This window comes from Lissotriton vulgaris, chromosome 3_1 (assembly GCF_964263255.1).
Source record: "Lissotriton vulgaris chromosome 3_1, aLisVul1.2, whole genome shotgun sequence".
In the NCBI taxonomy this organism is placed as follows: Eukaryota; Metazoa; Chordata; class Amphibia; order Caudata; family Salamandridae; genus Lissotriton; species Lissotriton vulgaris.
Window position 1 is genome coordinate 362,511,199 of NC_141689.1, and position 21,365 is coordinate 362,532,563.

A 21,365-nucleotide genomic window follows, 5' to 3' on the forward strand; every position below is an offset into this window, starting at 1 on the left:
TGTAGAAGTGAAACAAATGTGTTGCTGGATGTGATTCTGGGAATACTATCCATGAGTAGAATACCTCTGTCTGATAAGATTAATCTGCCTCTATCACAAAAACTGCTCTACCACCTCTAGGTGTTAGGCCATATTTTATAAGTTTTAGAGTGATGCTTTCCTTAAATTAGGAGGGATGATTATAGCATCCTCATCGGTTTCATTAAAACCTGTATGATTAAAAGCTGTTACGGCTCGGTCAGCCGCAGCTCCACTGTTCACAGTGTTAGTCTCGTTATCGGACCTTTTTTAATCAAAAATGCAGAGCAGTTTCGAGGGAACAAAGATAAGGTGCACAATATTTTGGAACACTGTATCCTTCAACGTTGAACAAACCAAACAGCTAATACATAGGATTTTTGTCCTACTCAGCTATGGCGGATATTATCCCTATCCACTCCAGACATCTTATGGAGTTTTATGAGTAGGGGTCTCTAAGAAAAGCACAACTGAGTTACTTCAGTATTAACAAAGAAAAATACAAGGTAGCCTTGGTCACCTATCACAGGAACCTAAAAACTGCTCAGAAAAAACACATTGCCATCCAACTGGAGCAAACGGATAATACATCCAAAACCTTCTACAAGGTTCTGAACAGTCTCATTAATCCCAAAGCCTGCAGCCCTGAAGAAGAGCCATCACAATCTCTGTGCGATGAAATAGCCAATCACTATGCTGAAAATATTTATGACATTTACAACAAAATCTCCGTCTCCAATGCAAATACTGGCCACAATACAGTCACTAAACCCGCCCAAGCCTCACCAAGCCTTATCACCCTTAAAACATGTCCCCTTCTCACTACCCTCGACACAGAATCCCTGCTAAACTCAGCCAAATCGGGCTCCCCTAAAGACCTGCTACCAGCCAAAACAGCCAAAAAACTCGCTGCTGAACTGGCTGTGCCTCTGAACACAGTTTTGAATAGCTCAATCAATGAAGGCAAGCTCCCTGAAGAATGGAAAGCAGCCCAGATAATGGCCATCAGGAAAAACAACAAATTGTCTCCCGATATAATAGCGAACTATCGTCCAATCTCACTTCTCCCCCTGTACAGCAAATTGTTGGATAAAAATATTAATACCCACTTATTGAATCCTCCAACTGTCTCGATCCCTCACAGTCAGGATTTCGCCCCAGATACAGTACCGAATCGGCCCTGGTCAACGTGATTGATGATTCGTATGCAGGCAGATGCCGGCCGAGCAGGAATTCTCATACTGCTCGACCTGTCCGCTGTATTCAACACCATCTCACATCAGATCCTGTTAGAAAGACTAGAATCGATAGGCATCCAGGACACTGCATTAGACTGGATGAGGGACTTTCTCAAAGGCAGAACCCAAACAGTGCATCTCGGACCCTTCAGATCAAAAACCACCACAGTGACCAAAAGAGTACCGCAGGGCTCCTGTCTTAGCCCTTCGCTATTCAATATTTATGTAGCCCCTCTTGCAGCACTCCTCAGGGAGATTGGGTTTATCCCCATTTCCTACGCAGATGACACGCAGCTCCACCTCACCTTTGATAAAGACACCCCCAACATCCAAAGCATTTTTTCAGAAGACATGAGAACCATAGCATCATGGATGAGCAGCAATTTCTGGCAGCTCAATGCAGGGAAAACTGAAATAATGCTTTTTAAGGAAGCAATCACCAGCTGGTCCCCAAGTTGGTGGCTGGAAGAAATGGGCCCGGCACCATCTCCTAAGTCAGTCGTCAAAAACCTAGGAGTCCTAATAGACAGCAAACTCAACCTTGAGGAGCACATAGCTACTAGCAAACGCGCTTGCTTTCACGCACTCAGCCTGCTTCGCAGAGTCTTTCATTTCCTTCCCACTTCCACCCGCAAAACCCTGGTACATGCCTTGGTGCTTAGTCATCTGGATTTCAGTCATGCCCTGCTGATATCTGCCAAGGAATCTGCCCTAAACAGCCTACAGGTGGTGCAGAACCCAGCAGCCCGTCTGGTAACCAGTGCACCTTATCGCGCCCGTCACTGCCCTTGCTTCGCAAGCTTTACTGGTTACCCATCCGCAAAAGAATCCAATTCAAAGTCTGCTGTTTGGTGTTCAAGGGCCTCAACCAGCTGGGTCCCACATATCTGGCCAACAAACTGTCCAGACCCTCATCATCGTGCACTCTCCGCTCCAATGGGACAGGTCTTCTTGACGTCCCTCGCATCAAGCGAACCAGATTGGGAGGTAAATCATTCTCATATCTAGCACCTCAACTCTGGAACCACCTTCCACTGGACATACAGCTTTGCACCAACTATCTAAGCTTTCGGAAAAAATTAAAAACCTCACTCTTTTAAACTCCCACTGTTCTTAGCGCGGAGATACCCCATGTGGGGTGATTCAGGCACTTTACAAATGACTTAAATAAATAAATACATCTAGCGTTAAATTAGTGCCTTACCAAACATTGGGTACCGTGTAGTTCTTATATCCCTGATAGGCTCTGCACATTGGAATAATGTACACTATAGTTGTGGCATAGGACTGAGGTCGGTATGCCTCTATCGAGTACATAAAACTTAATTACTTGTGTGTGCCAGCTAACTCAGAGGTCACTAGAAACTTCTCAAATGAACAAGAAGGGATTCGTTTCTGACAACCGAATAAACATGACAACTTTGTTTCCCTTTAGAATCGGAACAGTTCTCAGAATCGTGGAAACAATAGATAACAGTTTCACCTAGTCAATCGTGCATACTTCGTTTCTACAGAGCTACAAAGAAATAGACGGGCGTTTCAATAAAAAGGGTTTATTGAACAGTCTTATTTCTCGTGCAAGAGATATGTTTGTAGCTATGACATATATTCATAATATACATAAACAAATAACACAGGCTAAAATGTGAATACTCGTCTGGTGCTGCTAGTTAGTTCTACCCCAGTGTACCTACCCTAAGTGTAGTACAAGGTAAGAAGGAGGTGCTGTTTTTCTATAGTCTAGTTTAGCTATAGTTAGTATTGCCAAGAGTCCCTCTAGGTTCTAGTCTTCTCCAAACCTTAGAATGAGAGAGTTTGGAATCTCTTTCCGGTTCTCGAACTCTAAATCCCCCCAAAGGGAGTCAGAAACACTGGAGCTGGATTGTAGGTGAAGAATTCCCTCAGAACTTGCCGTGGCAATCCGTATGGAGCTGTGCAGCCGAGCCGTGGTTTGCCAGGGTAAGTGAAGGTATATTTATACCTAGAAGGTGTTTAGGAATGCAAGTATTGACGTAAAAGTCGGGCAGGGGAACGTCATGAATGAACCCCTAAGGAATAGATGTTCATGCATAATAAATGAGTTCTTGGAGAAATCAATAATCCAAGCAGGGGAAGTCCTAACAAACTATATCTGCTGTTCACTCTGTTGGTGCTCGTAATCACTTTCATCTGTCTACTGATTATCGTAGCACATGTATTCTATATAAGAATAACGTTGGTTCAATAAATATTTAGAAAACATCCCATTGTGTAATCTCTATATATTTCTCAGAGGACAAGAGTGCATGAGTGACTGAGCCAAAAGGTCTGACCTATTCCCCCGATCCCTGAGGGGTCTGGGCTGTTATGTTAAGCGGTTGCCAGAAACCATACGCTCCCTGTTCAGGTAAGGGGGGTTTATGCTGGCACTGTTAGCTAGCTGGTCTCTAGGACAACCTATCCTGCAGGGGTGCTTGGAATCAGTCTAGACACCTTACCCAAAGTTTATGTTGTTCACTAATGTGCAGGTCCTACGGATTAGTGGGAACTACACAACACAACATGATGTTATGTATCTTAGATTACCTCGCACAAAATGTGCAGACTGAATCCCAAGAAGGGTAATTGAATAACAAAACAAGATGTACAGTGTATTTCTAAAATAATGTCTCAAAAGTGTTATATATGGCTGTGCAAGTACAAGCAGTCTAAAATGTGTAATATGCAAAACAAAGGGGTAACCAAAGTGGGCCCAGAAGGGAAATCACTACAACGTATCCCATCCTTATCGCCATTTGTAGCGACTTCTTAGCCTGGGTACCCACCAATGACCACGCCGCATATGGAGGTTAGTATTAAGAGTCTTTATTTTGCTGCATCTAACTGCAAACTCAACCTTTCAAAACAAGCTGTCATGGCATTAGGCTCTGACACATACGTCACAGTTCTACGTAGTCTGTTAGGAACTAAAAGGGTTCCATCATAAAATATTGCAAGACAATACACTAACTATGTAGCCCAGCCTCTGTGGGCCTACTGTGTATATTGACGTAACAAGTGACTTTCACACCATAGAAGGAGCTCACTCATGGGGTAAGAGAGATCTGCTCGCACTTGACTTGCCCATATTATTCCCAAATGGTACATCAGACTTTAGTTGAAGGGGAATCTAAGTCATACCGGCCTATGTCCCTGAAAAGTTTGATGTGACTGGGGGCTTGCAGTAGGGCTTGGATGTATGATGGTACAATGTGTGGTACTACCCTGCGTACCGTTACAACGCCGGTTTTACAATGCAAGTCTATTCCAACTCCAGTCCCCGTGGATAATAGGGAAGGTGTTGGATAGTAAATTAAACTATTCCCTATCCTAGACTGCCCTCCAGCGAAAGTCGTTGTAACGACTTTTGTTGTAAAACCTGCGTTGTAATGGTACAGCGTTGATTATCCTTAAGTTACTCATCATTTTTAGAAGTGACTGTCAGTGAATCAAGGGAGCTATTTTCCTCCTAAAAAATGTTACAGTGGAATTCCATTGTATCAGGGTATGTGTTTAATGAACACTAGAATTCTGCAGTTAAATTACAATAATAATTAATTTACTGTCAATTTAACCCAAACAGATGTACTCCTTCCAAAGGCCACCTGATCAGAGCAGTGTTGATATGTCATTATCTGGGTAAAGTGCTGAATGTGGAAGACTTCAGAATGACTGCCTGGAGCCCCAGAGGACTGCCCTGATGCTAGTAGAGGATTGCCCTGCTGATAAAAACCCAGCCTCTGCTGGAGTGAGTCCTAACCCCCTTCCCCCATGCAAGTAGTGCCCCCAGGCCCTGGACCATTGGAAGAGGTGTTAGAAGTGCTGCTTCTAGTTAATCCTAAAACCTGGGACTAAGAAACACTTTCCCCTAAACATGCCTGGAGAACTAACAGAAGACTTGAACCTCCCTGCCAGCTGATCTGCCCATGGAGCATCGCCAGTCAGTTTGACTTCTTGGTACTCCCACTACGTTCTGCTCCGTAGAAACAAATCCTGTTCAGCTACACCTATTAGTGATGGTATCTGGCCTCATGAAGCTCTCTTTGGCTCCAGCTTGCAGCTTCATCCTGTTGGCAGTTTTCTACTTCAAAAAAGTTGTCAAAGTCTAAAGGTATAATTCTTAACCAGGCTCAACAGCGACCAGCTACCCATGGATAATGATGACCTCCTTGGCCTGGAATCTAGCCTTTCCTGTGCAGAGATTTTTCTTGCCATTGTTGATGGCTTTACCAAGATATTACCCATTGGTTTCCGGTGATGACGACTCTTCCTCAGACACTGCTTTGCCCAACTGAGCTCTACCATCTCCAGGACTTTTTTTCACTACATTTTCCAAGTCTAAAGGTAAGCTGAGTCTAGGCCCCTGTCCACCCCTTGTATCCGACACAATCTCTTTTACAGTCGACCTTAACCTTTGACTTTGCCCCGGTCTAGCGTGACAAGATACCCGTGGTTGGCGATTTGATCTTTCGGGAGCTCCATTTTACCAAAAAATTTAATAATTCTTAACTTCAGTAGGTTTGGGGTCATTTTATTTATTAACATGTTGTCTATTTTTCTAAATTGGAGTGGGATTGTTCTTGTGTTATGATTTCAATCTATTACTATTTTGGTGCTGCATAAATACTTTAAACAGTGTCTAGGTTAAACCTGACTGCTTTTGTGCCAGGCTACCAGAGGGTTAAGCAGAAGTTAATTTAGTGAAATGTGTGATTCCCTTTGGTAAGTATTGTGGTTGTTGCTTGAAAAGAGTTTCACCCCAACTCCCCCAACCAATAATCCCATTTCTTACACTTGGAATTTCTTGAGAAGACCTTCATCCAGCCACAAAAATATAGAATTGCAGTAGTCCAGGTTACTTAATATAGTTGCCTAGATCACCAGAGGGTGAGCTAATTCAGGAAGAAAAGGCAAGATGTTCATTAGCAGTTTAAGGAGGAAAATTCACATTGATGCAACATGTTTTATTTGGATCACCAGAGAAAGTTCAAGTTCCAAATAAATCACTAGGTTTTCGACTGTTTTAGCAGGAGCTGGAACAGTTATCCAGCTACTGGTCAAACAATCAAGTAGCAGTGGTTTTAGTACACAGGAATTTTTAAATCCAAAGTACCTCAGTCTTGTCTCAGTTGAATTTGAGCGAGCTGGACTTTGGCCAGTCAGATACTGCTGTCATACATTGATGAAATGGCTCAGTAGGATTGCCACCTGACCCCTGCAGCGAGATGATAAGCTGAATGTCATTAGTGCAATTCATACACTGGGCAACAAAGAATTTTATGAGTCTCAACAGTGGACGAACGCAGATATTAAATAACGTGGGTTTTGGTATTCAATCCTTAGTAACTGCTTGGCTCCAGGTCTTAAACGTAGACATATTCGGTGGTAGAAAACTGCCTGGGACCTCTCAGTCATGCAGGATCTGCACCACTCCAATGCCTTTCCTCGAAAAGTTGATTTCCTGTAGTTTGGTCAGAAGGATACTGGTCAGATACTTGGTCGGAAGGATACTGAGATACTGTGTTGAAAGCTGCCGACAGATCTAATAATACCAAGGATGAACATTCTGCTTTCAGCATTTAAATGTTATCCAGAGGTAATTTCAAGATTAGCAGAAGGTAGACTTTAGTCAAACACTGGGGGATTTGTTTTCTTGTCATTACACTGGTGTGGATTTTCTTATGCTGGAAAGTTCAATATTTGGCTCAGAGATTCCAGGCTCTCTCCCAGGCTGCTACTCCATCAAATGTGTCCCTGTGGGTTGTCTACAAAATTTAACTATGCAGACTTTAGAGCTACAAATGGAATGGACATCTTTCTTCCATCAGAACAGCCAAGGCAGAGCACAGACACACCAGCATGTTTTTTAAATATAAACATCGTACAAGGAGGCTGAATGTCTTGTGCCTTTCTGCACTCTGATAGAGATGCAGCAACTTAATTTTCTTTTATATTAGCACCTTTACTTTGTATGAAGAATGATGTTTCCATGCACTCATTCAACACTTATGTTGACAGAGTGCTAGGCACAGAAAGAAGAATTTAATTATACTATACAGAAATACAAAAAGGCCGAAACAAATTAAAGGCATTCCCCCTATGTGAAGTACTAATGCAGTGCACAGTCCAACTGAAAAGTGACAATATAGATTGAATTCTCTACAACAGTCAACCTCAAATTAGAAAAGGCCGCTTATCTTGACGTGACAGTTCCTAGATTCAGGTTTGACCATGAAATATAGCCCTTGCAAAAATAAGTCAGAGCCCAGCAGCATGACATTTTCTTCTCTAATTAGCAGTGTCTTCTTTATTGGCAGATGGTGTGTCTGGACAGTGAAGTGATTCCTAACAAGGAGTGTCTATACTTCTTTTAGGACCAAGGGGCAGATGTATCAAGAAACCATTTTGCACTTCTCTAATAGCGATTGTTAAGGAATCGCTATTTGAGAAGTGCAAAATGGTATGTATGTAGAATTTCGCTATTTTTTAGCGATTCCTTACAATTCCTTAATTGCGATTAGCAAATTGCTAATCGCAATTAGGGAATAATTTTCCCATTCATTTCTATGGGCCAGGAGGCCCATAGGAATGATTGTGCAGTAATTCTCAAATTGCGAATTCGCAATTTGCTAATCGCAATTTGAGAATTATTTCAAGGGTGCAGGGGTGTCTCAAAGACACCCTGCTGCACCCCTCAAATCTACATGTGTGTGCATGTGGCACACATACATGCCCTATGGGCATGTATGAGTGTCACATGCCACCCTTACAAATGCCAATTAGGGCATTTTTGTAAAAAATCGCAATTTACCACCAATTACAAGTTGATGGTAAAATGCGATTTTTTTACACAAATTCGCACACCAAAAATGTGTCATACATATCATTTAAGGAATCGCACAATTTGCGATTCCTTAAATGCTATGCAAAAGAAGGAATCGCAAATAATTGCGCTTAAATAAATTGCGATTATTTCATACATGTGAAATATCGCAAAACAGCCGTTTGCGAGTCGCAAAGGCCGAAAATCTGCGATTTTCAGCCTTTGCGAGTCGCAAAAGCCTTGATACATCTGGCCCTAAGGCACAACAAATGCATCTTTCCTTATTGTAGCCCATCATTCTCCTGTGGGAAAAGAGTCCTGCTATTGAAGGCTGGTCTTCCTGTTCTCATTCAAATGTAATAAGAATGATGGGAAGTGAAATCAGTTCTTGGCTTTAGTCTTAAGGTTTTATCACAGGTGCAGATTGCATTTTCTATCCACACTGTCCTCTTTATTTCAGTGCTCTCTGATATTTCTTAGGTTTGGCTTGAGACATCTTTGCTCTCTGCGACAATTAATATGATACACAGAGAAGGACTTTCAGTTTTGATCGCACTTTTATCCATTTTGCATAGTGTTTTGGCATTTTTGATGGTGCTAAAAAGTAGTCCGTCTACACTAACTCTATAGAGTTTGTCTGACACTCTACAGAGTTTGTTTGTCAAGGCACTCCTCATGACATTGGTGCACAGTCACAGCAGACTACAGCGGCGACCACATCAATCACCACACCATGGCCTGCAGGAGAAACCACTATTACAACAGCTATCACTGCGGCTGCAACTGCACTGATCACAGCCAGGGTCAGACTGGGATAGAAAATAGTCCTGAGAACTGAATTAAAAGTGGTTCTCATTGTCGTGTCCCCACCATTAACACACGGACACGACTGGTATTTTCCTTGAGCTCTTTATTGGTGCCATTACACGAGTCCCCGTCCCTACTCTAACTGTCCCCGTGGTTCCTCTTCCCCGGCTCCTCCCGTTCCTGCTCCTCCCTCTGTCTCCACCCCTCAACCACTAGACTGCGTCTCACCATACTACATCTCCCCCTTTCTTAACAAAATGAGCTTAATGTCCTTAGTGTTCGCAGTTCTTCAATCCGCCACACAGGTTGGCGAACAGCCTGCTCTTCGAACCTCAGTAATGTCGAATCCGAGGTGGGCTTGACTTTGGTCAATTTTTCGGTTGTCTTAATCAGGGCATTCTTGATCACGTTGCGTGTGAACTGTCTGCTCTCACATTCCGCAGTCGTCATGTCTCTTTCCCGTGGTGTAACTACTGGTGGTGTAGGTGCTCGATCTCTTTCATGGGTGGATAGTGTTCTGGTCCTCTTCCGAGCGCCCGTATCCACTTCTGCTTCCGTTTGTCTTGTCCGGTTGAAGGCAACACTGTCCTCCAGTTCAGGATCATGTATGCCAGACAGTATGGTGCTATCTGATGAGACTGTCTTGGCTTGGTTCAGTAATTCATTCACCGCCTTTATCTTTACTGCCTTTTGCTTCGTCAGGTCACAAACAATACTGTCTTCCTGTTTCGAGTCTGGGATGCCGGCCGGTGAGGTATGAACGGTGGAGGTCAGTTTATGACTTGGAGATTGATTTGCTGTCTCGGGTTGTTTCTCCCACGCCTGCACACGCCTGGAACAGGCAGACCCTGGGGTCGGCTGAATGTTGGTGTGTCTTGTTCTCCTCCGATGAGGACTTAGTTCTCCCGCCGTGTCTGGCTTCTTTTGCGGATTGACTGGTTGGTCCATTTTTATTTGGGTGCTATTGGCCACGTTGCTGACCTCCGCTTTATAGGACCAGGACCAGGGCCTTCGAGTCAACCTTGCTGCCCCTACCCGGGGTGACGGTGTGGTATTGGTGTCACGATGCACCTGTGCTCGATGCGACAGGTTGTCTGGTGGAGGGATCGATTGTGTATTGACATTGGTGTGGGACACGTGGCTCTCGACGTGAGGAGTGTCTCTTGGTTTGCTGATGTGTTCAGGTGCTTGGCGCCATGGCCAGTGTCGGGACCACGACTCTGTCGACTCAAAGGATCGGACCGAAATGCTGTCCGAATCAGAGGAGTTCTCCCTCACTTCCCTCTGAGAATGTTTCTTTAAGAATGTTGTACGTGGTCGTTGTCGGGACCATGACTCGGCCGACTCAAACGATCGGACCGACATGTTGTCTGAATCAAAGGAATTTTCCCTCACTTCCCTCTGGGAATGTTTCTTTAAGAATGTTGCACGTGGTCGTTGTCGGGACCATGACTCTGCCGACTCAAAAGATCGGGCCGACGTGTTTTCTGAATCAGAGGGGTGTTCCGTCAGTTCCCTCTGTGAGTGTTCATTTGGGATTGTCCTTCTAGGTGGTCTTCGGAACCGGGTGGTCCGTGACGAGCTGCTTTCCCCTTCGGAATTGTGTTTGAAAGGCTTCTCCATGTGTCTTTGTTGGAATATCTTCAATGCTGCCTCATTTGGGAGATTGTTTGAAGATTCCGTGCTTGTTCCTTGTGCTTGATCCCAAGCTTTCGCCTCTTCGTCCTTCTCGTCTGATGTTACCCATCTACGCTCTGTTTCGTCGTTTTCGCGGGGCCTATGGATGCTTCGGGGCCCATGAAAGCATGGATCTTTTCTTGCTGGTTCTCCTTCCCACTTGCTTGATGTTCCAACACCTCTGACTTGGGGTTTATGTGTTCTCCGGCCAGATGTTTCCTTGGACTCGTCTTCACTGCTTGTCGACTGATGTCCCTGCGCCGACCTTCGGTGTTGACCAGTGCGACCCTTTCTTCTAGGGTTAGTCTTTCTCTCCCACTTGCTGTGTGGGATGCCTTCCTGTCCAGGAGTGCGATCTGTCCCACTTGATGCTCTTTCCTCCTCCTTTGAATGACTCTTTGAGGAACTCCTGGGGGGTGAATAACTTTTTGGAATTGTCTTTTGGATGGGTGACTCTGGGTCATCTGACTCCGAGCAGTCCTTGGTTGACCTTGAGTAGTCGGATGCTGAGTAGTCCGACTCTGAGTGATCCGTTGTATTTTCTTTGTCACTGCGTCTTTCCCGTTGTCTTTTTGCTGGTCTGTCTTCCCTCTCTCTCCTTTCAGTTCCGTTTGTTTTCTGAGGGTTATCTGTCCGGGCGTCTTGATAATTTGCTTTCAGATTCGGGGCCTTTGATTTGTCTCTTACATTGACGTGCAGTCCAATTTCAGCCTTCCTGATGATTTCTTCCAGTGACCACTTTCCTCGCAAGATCTTGAGTTTCGTGTCGGGGTTTGCGCAGCCTTCTATTATCCGGAGTCGGACTGCGTCCTCATTCGTGAAGGTGTTGAAGTGGCAGCCTTGTACCAGGTTTGTTAACCGAGTGATGAAGGTTGGCAGTGGTTCACCGGGTTCCTGCCGAGCTGTGTTGAAAGCGATGCGCTCTCGATCCACTTCCGTTTGTGCGGAGAGACGGGCACATAGCTTCTCTTGGAGTCTTTTATAGATGTCTGTGTCTTCGTCGGAAAATGTTTCGATTGGGCATCGGCCCTCTGGACCTACCAAATGGAGGAGCAGCATTAGGCATTTCCTCTCTCTTTGCTCTCCATTGGCATCCAGGAAATCACTCAATGTGGCCAGCCATTGGTTCCGTTTGAGACACAAACTCCAGGTATCCGTCTGCATCCCTGGGGGTGGTGCGTCAAAGCAGGGATTGAACTGTCGTGAGATTTCTTCTCCCGCCATAAGAGGAGGATTTTGATGGATCATGTTCACAGAGCACGGGCTGTTCATTTGTCTTCTCGTCTTCGTAGTTGATCTGTGCTTAGTCGAAACCTGCGGTCTGGTCATGTGCTGGGACGTTAGCAATGCTTGTTTGGCCTTCGCCAATGCTCGCTTGGTCTTTGCTAATGCTTGATTCTGTTATGTTCGCCAGTGCTCGTTTGGTTTTCAGCAACACTTGTTTTCTTTCTTTGCTGCGATTTGTCCAATGCTTGTTGATCTGCGTGTCTCAATGCTTGTGTCTCTTTGCGTGGATCAGTGCTTGTTGATTTGCACGTATCAGCGTTTGTCTAGTTGCATGCGTCACTGCTCACTTATTTACTTATTTGCATGTATCAATGTTTGCTTATTTGCATGTACCAATGCTTGTTGCTTCACTTGTCTTTGCATGCACCAATGCTCGTTGATTTGCATGTATCAATGTTTGTTTACTTGCGTGTACCAATGCTCGTTGATTCACTTGTCTTTGCATGTACCAATGCTTGTTTATTTGCATGTACCACTGCTTGTACTGGTCTTCGCATGTACCAATGCTCGCTGATTTGCATGTATCAATGTTTGTTTATTTGCATGTACCAATGCTTGTTGATTCACTTGTCCTTGCATGTACCAATGCTTGTTGATTTGCATGTACCAATGCTTGTTTGGATGTCTGTTGCCTTTGCCAATGATTGTTTGGTCTTTGCCAATGTTTGTCCTTTACCAATGCTTATTCCCACTGTTCGCCTGACTTAAAGATGGCCGCCGCTAAATTTCACAGGGATGTCCTTCCAGCTGCCTGACTCTAAGATGGCCGCCCCACTGGAACTCTCATTCACCACGAGATTTGGGTTCCATGCATTCTTCAGCTCACTCGGTCTCACGGAGCACTCACCGGCAGCCAGCCTCTTCATGCAGCTCGCCCTCCGCACCTCTTCAGACGCTCCTCAGGCACTGGAGCAATCAGACGCGATCCAGGCGAGCTCCCTGTTTACCGCGCGTCAGGTAGGCGATGTCTCACGCATCGGGGGTGAGGTTTTCTTCCGTTTTGGCGCGAACAGCGCTCGGTCAGCACCGCTTGGCAGGCGGTCTCCGTGGGGCGCCGTCCTCCACGCGAGGGCACTTTCTCTTCTCTCTTGGGGTCTGGCAGAGTCAGGGTAGGCTCCTGGCTTCTGCTCCTGCAGCGCTGGCTGCCCTTTTCACTGCGTTTACTCGCAGCGCGCCACACTCTACAACTACGGAGCTTCAGGGGTGATTGGGCAATGTCGGGGTGGGCTCCCGACCCTCACTTACGTCCTTGTTGCATCTTCGCGCCCATGGGACACTCGCGTCCAGCGCAACCGGCTCTTTCTCTGCTGGTGTTCTGGCGCTTTCACTCGGCGCTTCACCTTCTGGCGCTTTCTTCCTCTGCTCTTCAGCGCCCACACTCAGCGCTCCTTCCAGTGGCGCTTCGGCGCTTGCACACTTCGCCGCTTTCTTTTCTCGACCCTCTTCACTGCCGAGGGGAGACCGGCTGCTCCTGGGGGGGCTCGCTATCGGCGCCGCAGGGTCTCGGTTGCAGCGGAGCTCGCTCCACGCTGCAGGACGGGGCACTCTTGAGGTGGGGTCTGCCTGATCCCACCCTCGTCGCCAGCTGTCGTGTCCCCACCATTAACACACGGACACGACTGGTATTTTCCTTGAGCTCTTTATTGGTGCCATTACACGAGTCCCCGTCCCTACTCTAACTGTCCCCGTGGTTCCTCTTCCCCGGCTCCTCCCGTTCCTGCTCCTCCCTCTGTCTCCACCCCTCAACCACTAGACTGCGTCTCACCATACTACACTCATGAGGGAATCAGATAACCAAAAAAGTGGCCCATATTTTCAAATACAGTTTCTAACTTGTAGAGGCCTGTTCTATAATAGTTTTGCAAGGCATGGAAGACTGAATGCATTTGTGCTTGCTTGCAGGCAATGTCTGTGGTAATATCAGGGAAATCAACTGTAAGACCCACCCCATCAGACCGTTAAAAAACCTTCGCACAATTTCGGTGAGGGGGAGAAAGACGCGTCTGTCTGTCTCGCTCGCTATATATGCCTGCTGCACACCTGCCGTTTTGTAATGCCTAATATCGCTCTCGAAACCAATAAAACAAATTTGAAATTAAAAAACCTTTGCAAACAGCCAATAAACTGGCCCATACACTGACCAGTCAGACCAGCCCTTTTTGCATTGCCAGATTTTCCTATAAGACAGTCTGATACTGACCACAGCTGCCACCATGATAGGGACAACAACAGCTGCCAGTACAACATGAACAATAGCAGCAACCCTAGCTGTCATCAAACAAGAACTACTACGACAACAACTGCTGTCACCATGGCAGGGTCACAAGCACCAGCTGCCAGTAAGGCAGGGACAACAGCATTGATCTCAGTTGGAACCAGTGCAGGGACAATAACAACAACAGCTGCCACGGCAGAAGGAACCACACCACAGTAGTGATAACATCTGCCAACAAAGGAGAGACCACAGCAGCAACAACAGCTGCCACATCAGCTGCAGCAGAGGTAATAGCAGCTGACACTATAGCAGTAGCACCAGTTAACACAGCAGCAACAAATGCAAGCACAGCAGGGGCCACAGCAGTGACTAAAGACATAATGACAGCACAGGCAATGGCAGTGACCAAAGCTACCACAATCAACAGAACCAGAGAGGTGACGACAATGGTATCCAAAGTAGTAACAACACCATAAACTCCAGCTACCATCATGGCAACAGCATTAGCCACAGCACGGGAGGGGCCACAGCAGTAATAACTGGAGTCGCAACACTGGCCAGATGCAATCATAAACCCTACCACAGTAGCAAACTAGGGAGTTTACAAGTGAAAGCAGATTCCATCAAAGCTGTAAACTACAGCAGGGACCGCAGTAATAAACATATCTGCCATCATGACAGAGACAACAGCAGCAACCACAGATATAATAACATCAAAGACCATATATATAAACAGCACAGGGACAACCGCAGGCACAACCGCAGGGACCACTACTGCCCCCACCAGTGCAAACACACAGGAGACTACAGCAGCAACCACTCAGTACCACATCAGTAATAACAGTTGTCATGATAGATATAAGTGACAATAGATGCCTCCATGGCAAATGCAACAAGCATTTGCAATGCAATTGGTCTCACCTTTGGGACCGTATAAGTATTTAACTATGCAGCCCAAAATTTGTGTTCAGATGATAGATTACCAGAATAACATTAATGGAAGTATAAATTGTTCTATAGATTTACTGTATGAAACTCCACAAATACGTACCTTGACAATTTGAACATATGTAAGGTATGTCAAAGTTGCATTAGGAAGAGTAAATCTATAATTACCGCCACAATATTCTGGTGGTCAATATTTTTGCCCTTGATATTTTGACATAAAGGCCCCTTACCTCCCTTGGAACCTGGTTTTTACCTGCTAGCACTGGGACAGCATAGACATGTACATGCATAGTCATAAGCACTGTATGAAAGTGCATGCATGTGATGCTACTTCACCCAGCTTGATAGTCCTCGTTTGTGAGCTTGACAATATTATACTAAGCGGCTGTTAGCTACAGATGTGTTAATTGCGTGCCTGCTGTTTTTCATTGACGCTTTGTGAATAATTCAATGACAAGTAGTTAGTAATTTCCCACTAGAGCAGTGTGATGAAGTCATCACGCAGCAACTAAAACAACTGTCCAATGAAATTAAATTTCCTGTGTGCAATGCCTACAATGGCCTCTCATGTGGCAGCCTATCATTAATGTGCCAGCTTGCTGCTGAGACAATAATGTGTGAATCTGCTGTTTACCGCATTACTGTGAGTAGCAAGGGCACCTTGACAAGAAAGTTTGTGAATAGCAACAACAACATAGTGTATAGGATCATTAACAGTCTAGGTGACTAACAACAGAGGAGACTGAGTGATGACTGAGAGGTGGTACTAACGGTATGAATTCAGTTGTCACTTATACAATTTTACAGCAAGAGGCATTGAGCAGCACTAGTGGGAAACGAGGCCACTGGGAAGCATACAACTACTGTCTAGTTTATGAAGGTGCAGTGCATAGCTGTGCTGGGAGATTTTACTGCCACCACCATGCCAGTTAGTGTGAAGCACTATCAGGGTCGTGTCCATCAAGAGTGCAGTGGCACCAAGGCCAACATGCATGAGGGACCCACTGAACCCTCAGATTACTGCTGTAATTTACCACCAATGCAGGAGTTGGCATACCCGTTATTTTTGTTTGCACTAGGGCCCTTGGCACAGTAGCTATGCCAGTGCTAAGCCAAGCTATTGAGGCTACTTTGCCACTGTGCTCTTATTTTTCATTCTTTTTTGCATCATAAAATGAGTACACGGGTAAATATAGAACTGGTTTAGTTTTAAAACTAAATATATGCATTCTAAAAATGCCCGTCCTAGCCTAGAAGCAGACTACTATCTGCCTCCCTGCCTCTACCCTGCTGCATAAGTAAGGAGATTAATCTCACAGATAAATAGAAGCATTAACATGCTCACCTCTCATGCACAGATTGCACAGACCTAATCGCAGCTGCAGCCCATCAGATACGCTTGATTATTGATATGTTTGATTTTTCCTAAAATCCGGCTGTTGGAACTGGCCCTTCTTGCAGGGTCATCCTCAAACTTTTTGCTTCTTCCTCCCTTGTTTTTCTTGACCCGTGGGTGTTGGCAATAGGACTCTGTGCACTTCACCACTGCTGATCAGTGCTAAAGTGCATATGCTCTCTGTGTAAATTGTTATGATGATTGGATATACATGATTGGCATATTTGTATCACCAAGAGGTCCCAAGTAAAGTGCACTGAGTGTCCGAGGGCTAGTGATGACAAATGCTACTAGTGGTCCTCCAGCACTGATTGTGCCACCCACATGAGTAGCCCTAAAATGGTGTCTCAGGCCTGCCACCGCAGTGCCTGTGTGCAGTCTGTGAACTGCCATGTCCTCCTGGTCAGTATCCCCACTGACCAGGCCTAACCCTTCCCTTTTTGTGCACATTGGTCAACCCTATGGAAGGCCCAAGGTACCCCCCTGGGCAGGGTGCAGTGTATGTGAAAGGTAGAGCATGTACTGGTGCAGGTGACATGCTCTTGTAGTGAATTAAAGCCATTTTAGTTTTTCACTATTGTAAGGCTATCTTGCTCCATAGGTTAACATGGGGGATGCTGGCTACAGTGGCTACCAGCATTTCTTCCCATAGGAACAAGATAGGACATAAGAGTCTAGTATCCCTGAACTCAGAATTTAATAACACATCTTTTAGGAAAGGTTGTTTTTAAATCCTATGTTTGAGAACAGCACGTTTAGAAAGTTGCTGTTCTCTTGTCTGACCTTCCTGTGTGCCGTGGCCTGTTTGTGTATTGACTGTCTGGTTTGAGAGTGACAGGGGCTGGGGATTCCCCAGGAGGCTGGCTGAGTCAGCCCTAGGCTGAATGACTGCATTTGCAACTTGAGTGGTGGGAGGAGATAGCACCTGGGCCTGAATAGGTCTGTGCCTGCCTTCCACAATGCTGGCTCCACCTCCTGCTGGGTGGCTGACGACCCTGGCCCTCACTCTGAAAAGTAAGGAGAAGCCAGGAAAACAAAGTGCTCAAGAAACACCCAGAACTGGTTCAGACCGGGCTCAGGGCCCACTTGCAAAAAGAGAACAAAGACTTTGAGGGGTTGTAATGGCTGGATTTTCTGAGTAGGTGGGATCAGCCCCCAGGGGCCCCTCCAACCCAGCCAGAACGTAATCACCTTCCCTCCTCAGGACCACCTATCCAGGCACCTGGTACCTACCTGAAGATGGGGAACTCGCAATATACAAGCTCATATTATCAAAAACACCACTAAATCTATAGGGATACTAAGAATACTCACTGATTACTAGGGATATCCATACCCTACACCACACTTATTTACATCAGTTGGTCTCGCGGCCACTCAGACCCAGACCGGTCTACCCTAGGGCAGATATTGCGCACAATCCGGTGCGACTACACATGGGCCTGCAGAACCCAATGCTCCCGTTTCCAAACGCTCAACAATCCTGTCGAACTCCACGTCAGTATCCCCCCTGGCGCTCTCACTTATTCAAGCCACAATCTAGTGGGTATCCACACTGGTTCGACCCCCCAGTGTTCTCACTAACGCCGCATATCAACGACGACCACATTCCTATGAACACCTATACATATATATATATATATTGGGAAGTCTCTTCTCTAAGGGTCTGCTACTACAATATTAGGAGTTAGCCAATTAATATCATGCGTCCCCTGTTCTTGGCACTATAGGTCCACTCACTCCCTATTTATGTGATCACCACTTACCTGATTGGGATTACTCATCCATTCACGTGCCTAGCACTCACCTAGGAGCTACATTTACCTATATTGACCAAAAATATGAAGCGCATGGCAGTTCATTAATAAACTGGGGGTCTCTTTAATCACAATAATATAGATACATATACAGATCTGACAAAGACTATAGGTAAAACACACCGCTTGAAAGAGAAGGATTAAACATAATAGGAACACTCCGCTGAAAGGGAAAAGATTAGCAATGCAAAAGCCCAGGGAATAAAGATAAGATTAAGATGCAAGTGTAAAGTAGATTAATATAACAGGAACGCCTTCACCTTATTAGTGTGTAGTCTTGTTCTAGCTGTCATCTGGGTTCCTCTCTCGTCTGTGCCTTGGGTCATCTCAGACTCTCTCTCTCTCCTGCACTCTTGGGTACACCTCTGCGCTGATCGCTCTGTCTCTGGACTCCTCTCCCCCACACGAACTGTCTCTCCACCTTCCGTCTTCAATCTTAATGGTTCCTGCCGCTCTGATCACCGTTCATTCCACTAGCTTATTCACTCTGTCTCTGCGCCAATGTCCAATTAACTCCATCTGCTTCCATAGGTTAGTCCACGAGCTCTCCTCTATCTCTTCTAAAAGGCATTACTTCAGACTCCAGCTATTCACACCTCCTCCTGATAAGCACTGCTTCTGACTGCTTCCTTCAGTTCCAGCTCACTATTCAACTCAGCTCTTCTCCAGCTTGAACCCTCTCTCTCTCTCTGCCAACTCCACTCCACTGCTCTCCACTCCTCCACCTTAACACGACTCTCTGGCACCGCCACCTTCACTCGACTGACTCCTCTACTCCCTGCTGGACTCTCTCCTCGACTGACTCCTCGACTGCCCTCTGCTTGACTCACTCCTCGACTCCCCTCTGCTTGACTGCCTGACTCCGCCTCTGCACTTCACAAATATAGAATGCTGTTTCCTCATGGAAAGTTCCAGCCAGCAGCTTCTTCCCACCAATCCCATGCACCAGGCTCCTTGCGCTAGACGCTCCCGCAGTGACCAGTCTGCTTGTTTCGTCTAGAGACCTGAGCCCGGGAACAATTCCTGATTAGATTCAGCTCTGGCCGGTTCTCTCCGGTCCGCTTAGGGCGAACAACAGTTATAACTATAAACATTGCTTTTGCCCTAAAAAGCCTCTCTGCTTCCATCAAGATGGAGTCTCTCTAGCTTTAGGCCTGTAGGCCTGAAAGGGGTGAAATGCTCCTTAGCTCTGTCAGAATACCTACATAAACCATACCAATATATCTAATATGTCAAAGCCAATAGGCAATAGACAGGTTAAAGTCAAGAATAAAGGCATATTAAGCAGCTATCCTCTTCTAGGTCTGGAAAAAGGGCTTAAAAGGGCCAACACAGGCTAAGAATACCTATACTAGATGCGAGCAAGATTAATGATCTATATCACTTCTAAATAAAGCCAAAAACTCTGCCATTACAGGGGTATAAGTACAGGACCCCTGATAACAGACAATTAGATCATCCTGGAATCAAGAAGGAACCTCTGCCAAGGAGAAAGCTGAATCTGAAGAAGGAAGACTGTCCTGCTGTTGCTCTGCTGGACTGACCTGCTGTTGCTTTGCTGCCAAGGAGAGGTGAAGGACTTTGCTGTTGTGCTGTGTCCCCTGTCTTGAAGGAATTTCCAAGGGCCTGAGAAGAGCTGGCTCCCTTTTTTTGAAGTCCCAGGAACAAGAGGACTTCACCCCCAGCTTCCCTGAACAATGCTGAGAGAGTTCTGTCCTTCCTAGAGTGCTTGAGCCAGTTGTGGGGCCTCTGGAAGTTGTATCTGTGCTGGGAAGCTGGAAACTAAGATTGAGAGACTTTTGCAACTGAAAAGTTATCGCATCGCTCGCTGCGGAGCGCATCCCCGACAGTGCGAAGAAATCCCCGCCGCTACGGAGGTGGAGATCGTCGCAGCCCCTTTTGCTGCTGTCTAAGATGACGCATCTTTTGATTGCGGGAAGATCAACATCGCTGCAAGAGTCGCCGCCGAGCCTGTCGTTGCTGGGTGAGAATGCTGCACCGCTTGCTTGCAGACTGCATCACGTCGCTGCGAACATCGTCGCAGATCATCGCATCGAGGAGCTGCGAGAGAGAGGATCACCGCTGGATCGCGCATCGTCGCCCCGGAGATCGTCGCAGCCCCTATGAGATCATCGCACCGTGCCTTTGCGAGAACAAACTGCCTACGGAACCTACACACCGGAATCCATACAACTGGCCTTCCTCCCCCTACGGACCGGATTTGTCGCATCACGCCCGCTGCAGCAGCGGGGCTGTCGCATCGCCTCCCCAAGGTCTCAGGAGCAACGCATCGCTTGTTTTCCACCGCACCAGCCTCTGCTTTTGGAACTTTGTCGCAACTAAAGGTACTGTGTCTGAAACGTGACGAAACTGTGAACTTTTCACGCAACTGTGGATTATTTAATCTCAACCTAAAGAACTTTTTATCGCAACCTTAAGAACTCTTTTGAAACCATATTCTTGAACTGTGTATGTTGGATTTTTGTCGTTTTGGTCTTGTGTAGTTTAGATTAAATACCTTTATTTTTCTAAACTGTTGTGGAGTCAGTTTGTGGTGTTTTCACTGTGTTACTGTGAGTGTTGGTACAAATACTTTACACATTGCTTTCAGATTAGCCTTGACTGCTCATGCCAAGCTACCTAGAGGGTGAGCAGGGGTTATCTCAGAAGGTTTCCTCCTTACCCTGACTAGAAGCAAGGGTCCCTATTTGGACAGTGGTACCTACCTCTGACAACTAGAAACCCCCAGTTCTAACACCGGCTTTTTCACACAAGTCCCTTAACCAAGGTCTTGGGACTGAAATAAATGGAACTCATGGAAATTAGAAATGTTCTCATTGTCTATACCTGCTATCTTGCTGTCCTGCTAGGAAAACAACCTTTACAACACAACTTTTACAACGTACTACCATTACAACGCAACATCCCTTACAACGCATGCCATTACAACGCAACCATTACCACGCATGACACTACAACGCATACAATTACAACTCATGTCATTATAACGCAGTCATTACAACGCATACCATTACAACGCATACCATTACAACGCATAGTACCCTTACACTAGCCAAAACTTACCCTACTGTTGCACCCCCTCGAGTTAGAATAGTCATTT

The 21,365-nt window shown here is 45.9% G+C and overlaps 1 protein-coding gene across 1 annotated transcript in view; it reads right to left on the reverse strand.

The window, feature by feature from the left end:
* LOC147726456 (complement component C6-like) overlaps window positions 1-21,365 on the reverse strand; it is a 563,575-nt gene that overhangs the window by 316,937 nt on the left and 225,273 nt on the right. The gene's annotated exons all lie outside the window — the stretch shown is intronic.